The following is a 15,417-nucleotide window of genomic DNA, read 5'->3' on the forward strand; positions in this document are numbered from 1 at the left end:
GATCTGCCAGCGCAGGTACAGAAAAGTTCCTACGGCTGAACACTCACACTAGTGTTGTCGGACAAGCTTCAATCTCATGCACATGCACATACCGAAGAACTGGCACCACGAGGGAACCACCCGCGAGCACCCACATCTCGGCAAAAAGAATTCATGTGATTTCTTCCCCTAGACAGACACGTTGGGCCTGCACTTGTCGGAGCATTGCAAAGACGAGCGCTCTGGTTCGCAGGAGCCTGAGAAGAACATCTCGTACGAAACCCATTCCCCCAAAATGCTCGCATCACAAATGCTCGCAGCAGGGTCATAATGCAAAGATGTACACCGCGCACGCGACCGAGTAAGGACACTCAGAGACATCCATTTCCCAGGCATATGCCCCCTACACGCTTTTTGGTGCACCCCGTACAAACGGCCATACTTTGACAAGCCCTCCCAGAATTTCGCATATGAAGAGAGAGATGAAACGCCCTAGGCTTTTTGTCCACACAATGCAAACACCGAATGCTCTCTTTAGGGGGGAGCTAAAGAAGAGTATCTCCCGCAGAACCCACGAGCCGCAGCCGTTCGGATCGTCGCACAGGGCAGGACAGGGCATGGAGATTTTTCGCATCCAAACAAAAGTTATCGGTAATACTCTACGCTTCTATTGGCTTGAACCACAAAGGCTGTCACGACAGTGCCATGCACTTGTGTAGGATGAGACAGTGAAGAGGCGAACATGCACCGAGAACGCACTAGCGAATAAATTATGCGGCAACCAAACCTTTCGCCGGCCCCCCTCTCAATCCCAAGGCTCTACCGATCAGAAAAAACTTAGGGTGGAGAGTGGACCCTTGGTGAAATTAGGGATGTCGAGCAATGCACCCGTGCAACCAAACCATCTCTTTCCTTCTTGCCATCCGGGCAGGATAAAAATGCAATGATAGAACGTGCCAATGAGACGGAGCCCTTGGCTAAAAGATACAACTCCATACACACTCAGCAACAAGCGCATCTTAGAATCGAACACCAAATGTGCAGTGTGTTGCAAGCCGTGTAGACACCTACATATAGGGTATATCCATCAAAACAAAGCGACAAGTACTTCCCACCAGCTCCGCCATTGCGATTACTGAATGGGATAATACTCACCGCCACAGATTAATGACCATCATTACCGTCTCAGAATAGATACAAGCACATCGAGCTTCATCCGATCAGCTGGATGAGTTTCACCTTGAATGGGCCCAATCCAAAAGTTTCGGAGGTCATCTCCTGGAAATCTCAAGAACAAGGCCCATCTTACATGCAAACTCTGCTACTACGCAAACATAGGTTGCAATTAAAGAGAAATTGCAAGGCCGTCACAATGGCCCGAGGCCAATGCTCCGACTAAGTCAATTTTCTCTTGCAATCACCATGCCGCCGTTCACAGAGAGATCTCCCCATTCACTTGTGACGCGACGCACAATCCAAGGGATAGACGCGAGCTCGCCCTTGAAAGGCCACTTTCCAAGGCATCCCCCGATGACACATTGGAACGACAACCGCTGTCAAACCATTTCCCAATGTTGTGCCGATCAAGTTGGCACGGAGCCGCTAGACGAGGGCTCCCGTTTTAGATCGAGTTTTAAAATCGCCAAGAAGACGCGGTGAGGGCTGGCAACCGCTGCCAAACCTTTTTCCTGAAATTGCGCCAGCTGAGTGACTAGAAAACATGCTTTACGCGATAGGCACGCAAAAAATTTTGCTAGAGCCCCAAGCACCCACCTCATGGCTAGAGACAAGGGCTCGCCATTAGATCAACTTCGAAATCGCTGAACAGACGCGCTGTAGAATGGCAACCGCTGCCAAGTCTCTTCCATAGTTGCATCGGTCGAGTGATCGAAGAAGGTGATCTAAGAGAGGGACCAAGCGTAGGCATTCGTTGGGGGATTCGCGCCGATGGCATAAATTTATGCAATACCCGAGCAACACCGGACGGAGGTGCTAAATGAGGGCTCCCATTTTAGATCGAGTTTTAAAATCACCAAGTAGACGCGGTGAGGGCTGGCAACCGCTGGCCAAACCTTTTTCTGAAATTGCGCCAGCTGAGTGACAAGAAAACATGATCTAAAGGAGAGTCCAGGAATAGCACCCTCGAGGGTGGGCTTCATGCCCCTCTAATTGATTCAACGTCGGCGTCCACCGTTTCAAAATCTGACATATCCATCCGCCCTGACAGCGGCGTTGAATCAATGAGGGGGGCACGGGAGAGGCTCGCGGCAACCACCTCTCCCATTGTAGCCGCGATAGGCACGCAAAAAATTTTTCTAGAGCGCCAACCACCCACCTCATGGCTAGAGACAAGGGCTCGCCATTAGATCAACTTCGAAATCACTGAACAGACGCGCTGTAGAATGGCAACCGCTGCCAAGTCTCTTCCGTAGTTGCGTCAGTCGAGTGATCGAAGAAGGTGATCTAAGAGAGGGTCCAAGCGTAGGCATTCGTTGGGGGATTCGCGCCGATGCCATAAATTTATGCAATACCCAAGCAACACCGGATGGAGGTGCTAGACAAGGGCTCCCATTTTAGATCGAGTTTTAAAATCACCGAGTAGACGCGGTGAGGGCTGGCAATCACTGCCAAACCTTTTTCTGAAATTGTGCCAGCTGAGTGACAAGAAAACATGATCTAAAGCAGAGTCCAGGAATAGCACCCTCGAGGGTGGGCTAGCACCCTCGAGGGTGGGCTTCATGCCCCTCTAATTGATTCAATGTTGCCGTCCACCGTTTCAAAATCTGACATATCCATCCGCCCTGACAGCGGCATTGAATCAATGAGGGGGGCACGGGAGAGGCTCGTGGCAACCACCTCTCCCGTTGTAGCCGCGATAGGCACGCAAAAAATTTTGCTAGAGCACCAAGCACCCACCTCATGCCTAGAGACAAGGGCTCGCCATTAGATCAACTTCAAAATCGCTGAACAGACGCGCTGTAGAATGGGAACCGCTGCCAAGTCTCTTCCGTAGTTGCGTCGGTCGAGTGATCGAAGAAGGTGATCTAAGAGAGGGTCCAAGCGTAGGCATTCGTTGGGGGATTCGCGCCGATGGCATAAATTTATGCAATACCCGAGCAACACCGGACGGAGGTGCTAGACGAGGGCTCCTGTTTTAGATCGAGTTTTAAAATCACCGAGTAGACGCGGTGAGGGCTGGCAACCGCTGCCAAACCTTTTTCCGAAATTGCGCCAGTTGAGTGACAAGAAAACATGATCTAAACGAGAGTCCAGGAATAGCACCCTCGAGGGTGGGCTTCATGCCCCTCTAATTGATTCAACGTCGCCGTCCACCATTTCAAAATCTGACATATCCATCCGCCCTGACAGCGGCGTTGAATCAATGAGGGGGGCACGGGAGAGGCTCGCGGCAACCACCTCTCCCCTTGTAGCCGCGATAGGCACGCAAAAAAATTTTGCTAGAGTGCCAACCACCCACCTCATGCCTAGAGACAAGGGCTCGCCATTAGATCAACTTCGAAATTCCTAAACAGATGCGCTGTAGAGAGGCAACCGCTGCCAAGTCTCTTCCGTAGTTGCGTCGGTCGAGTGATCGAAGAAGGTGATCTAAGAGAGGGTCCAAGCGTGTAGGCATTCGTTGGGGGATTCACGCCGATGGCATAAATTTATGCAATACCCGAGCAACACCAGACGGAGGTGCTAGACGAGGTCTCCCATTTTAGATCAAGTTTTAAAATTACCAAGTAGATGCGGTGAGGGCTGGCAACCGCTGCCAAACCTTTTTCCGAAATTGCGCCAGCTGAGTGACAAGAAAACATGATCTAAAGGAGAGCCCAGGAATAGCACCCTCGAGGGTGGGCTTCATGCCCCTCTAATTGATTCAATGTCGGCATCCACCGTTTCAAAATCCAACATATCCATCCGCCCTGACAGCGGCGTTGAATCAATGAGGGGGGCACGGGAGATGCTCGTGGCAACCACCTCTCCCCTTGTAGCCGCGATAGGCACGCAAAAAATTTTGCTAGAGCGCCAAGCACCCACCTCATGGCTAGAGACAAGGGCTCACCATTAGATCAACTTCGAAATTGCTGAACAGACGCGCTGTAGAATGGCAACCGCTGCCAAGTCTCTTCCGTAGTTGCGTCGGTCGAGTGATCGAAGAAGGTGATCTAAGAGAGGGTCCAAGCGTAGGCATTCATTGGGGGATTCGCGCCGATGGTATAAATTTATGCAATACCCGAGCAACACCGGACGGAGGTGCTAAATGAGGGCTCCCGTTTTAGATTGAGTTTTAAAATCACCAAGTAGACGCGGTGAGGGCTGGCAACCGCTGGCCAAACCTTTTTCCGAAATTGCGCCAGCTGAGTGACAAGAAAACATGATCTAAAGGAGAGTCCAGGAATAGCACCCTCGAGGGTGGGCTTCATGCCCCTCTAATTGATTCAACGTCGGCGTCCACCGTTTCAAAATCTGACATATCCATCCGCCCTGACAGCGGTGTTGAATCAATGAGGGGGGCACGGGAGAGGCTCGCGGCAACCACCTCTCCAATTGTAGCCGCGATAGGCACACAAAAAATTTTGCTAGAGCGCCAACCACCCACCTCATGGCTAGAGACAAGGGCTCGCCATTAGATCAACTTCGAAATCACTGAACAGACGCGCTGTAGAATGGTAACCGCTGCCAAGTCTCTTCCGTAGTTGCGTCGGTCGAGTGATCGAAGAAGGTGATCTAAGAGAGGGTCCAAGCGTAGGCATTCGTTGGGGGATTCGCGCTGTTGGCATAATTTTATGCAATACCCGAGCAACACCGGACGGAGGTGCTAGGCGAGGGCTCCCGTTTTAGATCGAGTTTTAAAATCACCAAGTAGACGCGGTGAGGGATGGCAACCGCTGCCAAACCTTTTTCTGAAATTGCGCCAGCTGAGTGAGAAGAAAACATGATCTAAAAGGAGAGTCAAGGAATAGCACATCCAGGGTGGGCTTCATGCCCCTCTAATTGATTCAACATCGGCGTCCACCTTTTCAAAATCCGACATATCCATCCGCCTTGACACCGGCATTGAATCAATGAGAGGCGCACGGGAGAGGCTCGCGGCAACCACCTCTCCTATATAAGCTATTAGTGCGAGGCTCGCTCTGCATTAGAAATTAGCAAACACACCGACATCCACCTTAAAAATCCAAATCCTTTAAAATTCCTACCAAACAGCCATTCACGACCCAATTTTTTATGAGGTCGGCAGAGGAGCAAAAGATTGTCATCGGTTAGGAGATGTGAGTTCATGGAGCCGAGGGACTGAAATGGTCATCGAGCTCATCCGATCAACTGGATGAATTTCACCTTGAAGGGGCCCAATCCAAAAGTTTCGAAGGTCATCTCCTGGAACTCTCGAGAACAAGGCCCATCTTACATGCAAACTCTGCTACTGCGCAAACATAGGTTGCAATTAAAGAGAAATCGCGAGGCCATCACAATGGCCCGAGGCTAATGGCTCCGACTAAGTCAATTTTCTCTTGTAATCACCATGCCGCCATTCACAGAGAGATCTCCCCATCCACTTGTGATGCGACGCACAGTCCAAGTGCTAGACGCGAGCTCGCCCTTGAAAGAAAGACCACTTTCCAAGACATCCCCCGATGACACATTGGAATGACAACCACTGTCGAACCATTCCCAATGTTGTGCCGATCGAGTGGGCACAGAGGTGACCTTAGGGAGCTCCCGCGTAGCAATCGGGATGTGCTTTCATACCCATCTCTCACAAAAACCAATCTTAGCTGTGAAAAAATTTCGCCGCAATGACACCATTGGAACGACGACCGCTGTCGAACAACTCCCGAATTTGTGTCCCGATGGAGTGAGAAAGAATAGAAACTTTGGGGAGCCGCGCATCGCAAACGGGCTGGCTACTGCTTCATTGCGCTCCTATATATAGATCCGATGTCATTGATTTCGTTTGGAATCCGAGGCTGTATTCGTCCTTGCTCACACAAGCAATGGCTCTTCTCATCGAATGGCCACGGGGAGCTTCCGATCACAAAGGCTCCCTTGTCACTCGTGACGCGCAGCCCAACTGCTTTCTGAAATTGCGCCAGCTTGAGTGACAAGAAAACATGATCTAAAGGAGAGTCAAGGAATAGCACCTCGAGGGTGGGCTTCATGCCCCTCCAATTGATTCAATGTCGGCGTCCACCGTTTCAAAATCCGACATTTCCATCCGCCTCGAAACCGTCGTTGAATCAATGAGAGGGGCACGGGAGAGGTTCGCGGCAACAACCTCTCCTATATAAGCTATTAATGCGAGGCTCGCTTTGCATTAGAAATTAGCGAACATGTCGACATCCGCCATAAAAATCCAAATCGTTGAAAATTTTGACCAAAGAGCCATCCACGACCCAATTTATTATGAGGTTGTCTAAGGAGAAAAAGATTGTCGTCGGTTAGGAGATGTGAATTCATGGAGCCAAGGGACTGAAATGGTCATCGATCTCATCCGATCAACTAGATGAATTTCACCTTGAAGGGGCCCAATCCAAAAGTTCCGGAGGTCATCTCCTGGAACTCTCAAGAACAAGGACCATCTTACTTGCAAACTCTGCTACTGTGCAAACATAGGTTGCAATTAAAGAGAAATTGCCAGGCCATCACAGTGGCCCGAGGCCAATGCTCCGACTAAGTCAATTTTCTCTTGCAATCACCATACCGCCGTTCATAGAGAGATCTCCCCATTCACTTGCGATGCGATGCACAATCCAACTGATAGACTTGAGCTCGCCCTTGAAAGGCTAGGCCACTTTCCAAGACATCCCCTGATGACACATTGGAACGACAACCGCTGTCGAACCATTCCCAATGTTGTGCCGATCGAGTTGGCACAGAGGCGACCTTAGGGAGCTCCCGCGTAGCAATCAGGATGTGCTTTCGTACCCATCTCTCACAAAAACCAATCTTAGCTGTAAACAAATTTAGAATCCAAGGCTCGTATCCATCGATATCGTCGGCACTGGGTCTATATATTCAAAGGCCATGGAGAGGTTCCGATAAGAGAAGCTCCCCTGCTCGCTCGCACAAACATCCCAAATGCTAGACACAAGCTCCCACCCTTAGCATCGCTCTCCAGATTGCCGCAATGACACATTGGAATGACAACCCCTGTCGAACAACTCCCAAATTTGTGCCGATGGAGTGAGAAAGATGAGCAACTTTGGGGAGCCGCGCATGGCAAACGGGCTGCTGCTTCATTCCTCTCTTATATATAGATCCGATGTCGTTGATTTCATTTGGAATCCGAGGCTGCATTCATCCTTGCTCACACAAGCAATGGCTCTTCTCATCGAATGGTCACGGGGAGCTTTCGATTACAAAGGCTCCCTTGTCACCCGTGATGCGCAGCCCAACTGCTAGACGACGGCTCCCCCTTCAGATTGCTTCCCAGGCAACCACCACAACGGCACCATTGGAACGACAACCGCTGCCGAACCATTCCGAAATTTTTTTGCCAAAGAAGTCATTGCAAAGAGAACGACTCTGGGGAGAGAGCCCTCGCATAGCAAAATCGGGATGGCTTCACGGCAGCTGGATGGGATTTGAATTCATGGATCCAAGGGAGTGAAATGGTCATCGAGCTCATCCGATCAACTGGATGAATTTCACCTTGAAGGGGCCCAATCCAAAAGTTCTGGAGGTCATCTCCTGGAACTGTCAAGAACAAAGGCCAATCTTACATGCAAACTCTGCTACTGCGTAAACAGAGGTTGCAATTATAGAGAAATTGCAAGGCCGTCACAATGGCCCGAGGCCAATGCTCTGACTACTAAGTCAATTTTCTCTTGCAATCACCATGCCGCTGTTCACAGAGAGATCTCCCCATTCACTTGTGACGACGCACAATCCAAGTGCTAGACGCGATCTCGCCCTTGAAAGGCCGCGTTCCAAGACATCTCGATGACACATTGGAATGACAACCACTGTCGAACCATTCCCAATGTTGTGCCGATCGAGTTGGCACAGAGGTGATCTTAGGGAGCTCCCGCGAATCGATTGAGAAGTCCTTTCGTACCCATCTCTCACAAAAACCAATGTTAGCTGAACAATTTTAGAATCCAAGGCTCGTATCCATCGATATCGTCGGCACTGGGTCTATATTCAAAGGCCACGGAGAGGTTCCGATAAGAGAAGCTCCCCTGCTCTCTTGCACAAACATCCTCAAATTCTAGACGCAAGCTCCCGCCCTTAGCATCGCTCTCCAGATCACCGCAATGACACATTGGAATGACAACTGCTGTCGAACAACTCTCGAATTTGTGCCGATGGAGTGAGAAAGAAGAGCCAAATCGGGTCGACGAAAACGGCTAAGCCAGATCGGGTCGGCCAGCATGGCTCGGCCACCATTTTTTGCCGAGAGCTTTCGATATTAAAGCTCACATGTAGTAGTGATAAGTACACCACGACAAAATTTCTAGAGCGCCGAGCACCCATAGAAAATTGCCATTATACCAAGCAACGCCGGAGTGCTAGACAAGGGCTCACGTTTACATCAAGTTTTAAAATCACCAAAAAGACACGCCATGGATCGGCAACCACTGCCTCACCTTTTCCAAAATTGAGTCATCGGTAAACATGATCTAAAGGAGAGCCGAGGAAAAGCACTGAGATCGCTTCATGCCCCTTTCATTCATTCAACATCAGCATAAACCGTTTGAAAACCCAACAATCCGATCTGCCTAGACACAAATGTTGAATCAATGAAAGGGGCATGGGAGAGGCTCGCGGCAACAACCTCTCCTATATAAGCTATTAGTGCGAGGCTCGCTCTGCATTAGAAATCTGCGACAGCACGGACAAAATCCTTAAAAATCCAATTCAATGAAAAATGTGACCAAACAGCCATCCACGACACCATTTTTGGGGCTCGCCCAGATCGGCTCGGCTAGAATGGCTCGCCCAGATCGGCTCGGCCAGCATGGCTCGGCCAGATCAGCTCGGCCAGCATGGTGACTTGCTGACTTGGTGAGAGTACTTCGAACTGTCAAGAACAAAGGCCAATCTAACATGCAAACTCTGCTACTGCGCAAACATAGGTTGCAATTATAGAGAAATTGCAAGGCCGTCACAATGGCCCGAGGCCAACGCTCCGACTACTAAGTCAATTTTCTCTTGCAATCGCCATGCCGCCGTTCACAGAGAGATCTCCCCATTCACTTGTGATGACGCACAATTCAAGTGCTAGACGCGAGCTCGCCCTTGAAAGGCCGCGTTGCAAGACATCCCGATGACACATTGGAACGACAACCGCTGTCGAACCATTCCCAACGTTGTGCCGATCAAGTTGGCACAGAGGCGATCTTAGGGAACTCCCGCGTATCAATCGGGAAGTGCTTTTGTACCCATCTCTCACAAAAACCAATGTTAGCTGAACAATTTTATAATCCAAGGCTCATATCCATCGATATCGTCAGCACTGGGTCTATATTCAAAGGCCACGGAGAGGTTCCGATAAGAGAAGCTCCCCTGCTCGCTTGCACAAACATCCCCAAATGCTAGACGCAAGCTCCCGCACTTAGCATCGCTCTCCAGATCACCGCAATGACACATTGGAATGACAACCGCTGTCGAACAACTCCCGAATTTGTGCCGATGGAGTGAGAAACGAGAGCTAGATCGGGTCGACAAAAATGGCTAAGCCAGATCGGGTCAGCCAGCATGGCTCGGCCACCATTTTTCACTGAGAGCTTTCGATATTAAAGCTCCCATGTAGCCGCGATAAGTACACCATGACAAATTGGTAGAGCGCCGAGCACCCATAGCAAATTGCCATTATACCAAGCAATGCCGAAGTGCTAGACAAGGGCTCACGTTTAGATCAAGTTTTAAAACCACCAAAAACACATGCCATGGATCGACAACCGCTGCCTCACCTTTTCCAAAATTGAGTCATCGAAAAACATGATCTAAAGGAGAGCCGAGGAAAAGCACTGAGATCGCTTCATGCCCCTTTCATTCATTCAACATCGGCATACACCGTTTGAAAACCCAACAATCTGATCCGCCTAGACACCAATGTTGAATGAATGAAAGGGGCACGGGAGAGGCTCGCAGCAACAACCTCTCCTATATAAGCTATTAGTGCGAGGCTCGCTTTGCATTAGAAATCTGCGACAGCGCGGACAACTCCCTTAAAAATCCAATTCAATGAAAAATGTGACCAAACAGCCATCCACGACACCGTTTTTGGAGCTCGCCCAGATCGGCTTGGCCAGAATGGCTCGCCCAGATCGGCTCGGCCAGCATGGCTCGCCCAGATCTGCTCGGCCAGCTTGGCTCAGCCAGCATGGCTCGCCCAGATCGGCTCGGCCAGATCGGGTCGGCCAGCATGGTGACTTGGTGACTTGGTGAGAGTACTTGGAACCGTCAAGAACAAAGGCCAATCTTACATGCAAACTCTGCTACTGCGCAAACATAGGTTGCAATTATAGAGAAATTTCAAGGCCGTCACAATGGCCCGAGGCCAATGCTCCGACTACTAAGTCAATTTTCTCTTGCAATCGCCATGCTGCCATTCACAAAGAGATCTCCCCATTCACTTGTGACGACGCACAATCCAAGTGCTAGACGCGAGCTCACCCTTGAAAGGTCGCGTTCCAAGACATCCCGATGACACATTGGAACGACAACCGCTGTCGAACCATTCCCAATGTTGTGCCGATTGAGTTGGCACAGAGGCGACCAAATAGCCATCCACGACACCGTTTTTGGAGCTCGGCCAGATCGGCTCAGCCAGAACGGCTAGCCCAGATCGGCTCGGCCAGCATGGCTCAGCCAGAACGGCTCGGCCAGCATGGCTCGGCAAGAACGGCTCGCCCAGATCGGCTCGGCCAGAACGGCTCGGCCAGCATGGCTCGGCCAGAACGGCTTGCCCAGAATGGGTCGCCCAGATCGGCTCGGCCAGAATGGCTCGCTCAGATCGGCTCGGCCAGCATGGCTTGCCCAGAACGGCTCGGCCAGATTGGGTTGGCCAGAATGGCTCGCCCAGATCGACTCGGCCAGCATGGCTCGGCCAGAACAGCTCGGCCAGATCGGGACGGTGACTTGATGAACGGACTTAAAGAGTCAGCTTGGCGGGGTGACTTGATGAAAGGACTTAAAGAGTCGACTTGGCGGGGTGACTCGATGAACGAACTTAGAGGGTCGACTTTGCGGGGTGACTTGATGAACGGACCTAAAGAGTTGACTTGGTGAGAGTACTCGATGGGGTGACCTGATGAACAGACTTAGAGAGTCGACTTGGTGAGAGTCCTTGGTGGGCCGACCTGGTTGGGTGACTTCGTGAACTGACTTAAAGAGTTGACTTGGTGGGAGTGACTCTATGAACGGACCTAAAGAGTTGACTTGGTGAGAGTACTTGGTGGGGTGACTCGACGAAAGGACTTAAAGAGTCGACTTGGTGAGAGTACTTGGTGGCTTGACTTTATGAGAAGACTTAAAGATTCCACTTGGTGAGAGTGGGCCTAACGGGGCGATGTGGTGAGTGGGCCTAACAGGGCGAGTTGGTGGGTCGACTTGGCGAGCGGTATTAGAGAGCCAACGTGGTGAGGCGACTCGGCGAGTTGGTTCGTTGAGATGACATGGTGAGCTGACTTGGCGAGTCGAACTGGCGAGCGAACTTAAAGAGTCGACTTGGCAACGTACTCGAGTCGACTTGGTGAGGCGACCTGGCGAGCGGGCTCAAAGAGTCAACATGGTGAGGTGACTCATTGAGTTAACATGGTGAGGCGACTCATGGTGAGGAGCTATCCTTGAGGCGACTTGGTGGGCCTACTTGATTAGTCGACTTGGTGAGCCAACCTGACGAGCTAACATGGTGAGCGGGCTTAAAGAGGCGACGACTTGGTGGGGTAACTCGGCAAGCCAACTTATCGAGGTGAGATGGTGAGTCGACTTGGTGAGCTGACTTGGTGAGCGCACTTAAAGAGTCAACTTCGTGAGGTGACTCGGCGAGTTAGCCCGCTGATGCGACTTGGGCGGGCCGACCTGGCGAACGAACTTAAAGAGGCGACTTGGGCGGGCTGACCTGGTGAGTGAACTTAAAGAGTTGACTTGGCAACGTACTTGAACAACCGACTTGGTGAGCTGACATGGTGAGTGGGCTTAGAGAAGCAACTCGGCGGGGCGACTTGATGAACGGACTTAAAGGGTCGACTTGGCAGGGTGACTCAATGAACGGACCTAAAGAGTTGACTTGGTGAGAGTACTTGGCGGGGTGAACTGATGAACAGACTTAAAGAGTCAACTTGGTGGGAGTACTTGGTGGGCCAACTTGATGAATGAACTTATATAGTCGACTTGGTGAGAGTAGTTGTTCTGGTGACTTGATGAACGCACTTAGAGAGTCAGCTTGGCGGGGTGACTTGATGAAAGGACTTAAAGAGTCGACTTGGCGGGGTGACTCGATGAACGAACTTAGAGGGTCGACTTTGCGGGGTGACTTGATGAACAGACCTAAAGAGTTGACTTGGTGAGAGTACTCGGTGGGGTGACCTGATGAATAGACTTAGAGAGTCGACTTGGTGAGAGTCCTTGGTGGGCCGACCTGGTTGGGTGACTTCGTGAACTGACTTAAAGAGTCGACTTGGTGGGAGTACTTGGTGGGGTTTGACTTGATGAATGGACTTCAAGGGTCGACTCGGCGAGGTGACTTGATGAACGGTCCTAAAGAGTTGACTTGGTGAGAGTACTTGGTGTGGTGACTTGATGAAAAGACTTAAAGAGTCGAATTGGTGAGAGTACTTGGTGGGGTGACTTGATGAATGCACTTGAAGGGTCGACCTGGTGCGGTGACTTTATGAACGAACCTAAAGAGTTGACGTGGTGAGAGTGCTTGGTGGGGTGACTTGATGAACATAGTTAAAGAGTCGACTTGGTGAGAGTAGTTGGTCGGGTGACTTGATGAACGCACTCGAAGAATCGACTTGGTTAGAGTACTTGGTGGGGTGACTTGATGAACGGACTTAAAGATTCGACTTGGTGGGCCGACCTGGCGGGGTGACTTGATGAACGGACTTAGAGAGTCGACTTGGTGAGAGTACTTGGTGACTTGGTGGGCCGACCTGGCCGGGTGACTTGATTAACAAACTTAAAGAGTCGACTTGGCGAGAGTACTCGGTGGGCTGACCTGGTCACGTGACTTGATGAACGGACTTAAAGATTCGACTTGGTGGGCCGACCTGGCGGGGTGACTTGATGAACGGACTTAGAGAGTCGACTTGGTGGGTCGAACTAGTGGGGTGACTTGGTGAGAGTACTTGGTGGGCTGACCTGGCAGGGTGACTTGATGAACGAACTTAGAGAGTCGACTTTGTGAGAGTACTTGGTGGGTCGAACTGGCGGGGTGACTTGATGAACGAACTTAAAGAGTCAACCTGGTGAGAGAACTTGGTGGGCCGAGCTGGCGGGGTGAATTGATGAACGAACCTAAAGAGTCGACTTTGTGAGAGTACGTGGTGGACCGACCTGGCGGGGTGAGTTGATGACCGAACTTAAAGGGTCGACTTGGTGAGAGTACTTGGTGGGCCGACCTGGCGGGGCGACTTGATGAACGAACTTAAAGAGTCGACTTGGTGAGAGTACTCGGTGGGGTGACCTGATGAACAAACCTAAAGAGTCGACCTGGTGAGAGTACTTGGTGGGCCGACTTGGCGGGGTGACTTGGTGAGCAAACTTAAAGAGTCGACTTGGTGAGAGTAGTTGGTGGGCTGACCTGGCGGGGTGACTTGATGAACGAACATAAAGAGTCGACCTGGTGGGCCGACTTGGCAGAGTGACTTCATGAACGAACTTAAAGAGTCCACTTGGTGGGCCGACCTGGTGGGGTGACTTGATGAACGAACTTAAAGAGTCGACTCGGTGAGAGTAATTTGTGGGCTGACCTGGCGGGGTGACTTGATGAATGAACTTAAAGAGTCGACTTGGTGGGGTGACTTGATGAACCCACTTGAAGGGTCGACTTGGTGGGGTGACTCTATGAACGGACCTAAAGAGTTGACTTGGTGAGAGTACTTGGTGGGGTGACTCGACGAAAGGACTTAAAGAGTCGACTTGGTGAGAGTACTTGGTGGCTCGACTTTATGAGTAGACTTAAAGAGTCCACTTGGTGAGAGTGGGCCTAACGGGGCGATTTGGTGAGTGGGCCTAACGGGGCGAGTTGGTGGGGCAACTTGGCGAGCGATATTAGAGAGCCGACGTGGTGAGGCGACTCGGCGAGTTGGTTCGTTGAGATGACATGGTGAGCTGACTTGGCGAGTCGACCTGGCGAGTGAACTTAAAGAGTCGACTTGGCAACGTACTCGAGTCAACTTGGTGAGGCGACCTGGCGAGCGGGCTCAAAGAGTCAACATGGTGAGGCGACTCATTGAGTCAACATGGTGAGGCGACTCATGGTGAGGAGCTATCCTTGAGGCAACTTGGTGGGCCTACTTGATTAGTCGACTTGGTGAGCCGACCTGACGAGCTGACATGGTGAGAGGGCTTAAAGAGGCGATGACTTGGTGGGGTAACTCGGCAAGCCAACTTATCGAGGCGAGATGGTGAGTCAACTTGGTGAGCTGACTTGGTGAGTGCACTTAAAGAGTCAACTTCGTGAGGTGACTCAGCGAGTTAGCCCGCTGATGCGACTTGGGCGGGCCGACCTGGCGAACGAACTTAAAGAGGCGACTTGGGCGGGCTGACCTGGTGAGCGAACTTAAAGAGTTGACTTGGCAACGTACTTGAACAACCGACTTGGTGAGCTGACATGGTAAGTGGGCTTAGAGAAGCAACTCGGTGGGGCGACTTGATGAACAGACTTAAAGGGTCGACTTGGCGGGGTGACTCGATGAACGGACCTAAAGAGTTGACTTGGTGAGAGTACTTGGCGGGGTGAACTGATGAACGGACTTAAAGAGTCGACTTGGTGGGAGTACTTGGTGGGTCAACTTGATGAACGGACTTATAGAGTCGACTTGGTGAGAGTAGTTGTTCTGGTGACTTGATGAATGCACTTAGAGAGTCGGCTTGGCGGGGTGACTTGATGAAAGGACTTAAAGAGTCGACTTGGCGGGGTGACTCTATGAACGAACTTAGAGGGTCGACTTTGCGGGGTGACTTGATGAACGGACCTAAAGAGTTGACTTGGTGAGAGTACTCGGTGGGGTGACCTGATGAACAGACTTAGAGAGTTGACTTGGTGAGAGTCCTTGGTGGGCCGACCTGGTTGGGTGACTTCGTGAACTGACTTAAAGAGTCGACTTGGTGGGAGTACTTGGTGGGGTTTGACTTGATGAATGGACTTCAAGGGTCGACTTGGCGAGGTGACTTGATGAACGGTCCTAAAGAGTTGACTTGGTGAGAGTACTTGGTGTGGTGACTTGATGAAAAGACTTAAAGAGTCGAATTGGTGAG

This window comes from Cupressus sempervirens, chromosome 2, assembly GCF_028749045.1.
Source record: "Cupressus sempervirens isolate cs-2001-9-10 chromosome 2, ASM2874904v1, whole genome shotgun sequence".
In the NCBI taxonomy this organism is placed as follows: domain Eukaryota; kingdom Viridiplantae; phylum Streptophyta; class Pinopsida; order Cupressales; family Cupressaceae; genus Cupressus; species Cupressus sempervirens.